This window comes from Narcine bancroftii, chromosome 10 (genome assembly GCF_036971445.1).
Source record: "Narcine bancroftii isolate sNarBan1 chromosome 10, sNarBan1.hap1, whole genome shotgun sequence".
Taxonomy (NCBI): domain Eukaryota; kingdom Metazoa; phylum Chordata; class Chondrichthyes; order Torpediniformes; family Narcinidae; genus Narcine; species Narcine bancroftii.
In genome coordinates, this window is record NC_091478.1 from 73,265,865 (window position 1) to 73,266,299 (window position 435).

Consider the following 435-nt stretch of genomic DNA (forward strand, 5'->3'; position numbering starts at 1 on the left):
GTTTGAGGCCTAATTCTTTACTTCTTATATTACTTAGAAGAAAGATCTCTGGATTTTTTGGTCTGTTGCTTTTTGTGATTTTATTTAATATCTGATTTAGATCTTCCCAAAACTTTTTCACTTTCTCACATGCCCAAATTGCATGTACTGTTGTTCCCGTTTCCTTCTTCCAGCAAAAACATCTATCTGATACTGTTGGGTCCCATTTATTTAACTTTTGGGGTGTGATATAGCCTGTGTAACCAATTATATTGTATCATACGTAACCTCGTGTTTATTATATTTCTCATAGTTCCGGAGCATAGTTTTTCCCATATTTCATTTTTTTCTTTATGTTTAGATCTTGTTCCCACTTTTATTTGGGTTTATAGCTTCTTTCATCATTTTCTCTTTACAAATTAAATTATCAGCCATTAATGAAGAAATTATAAGATG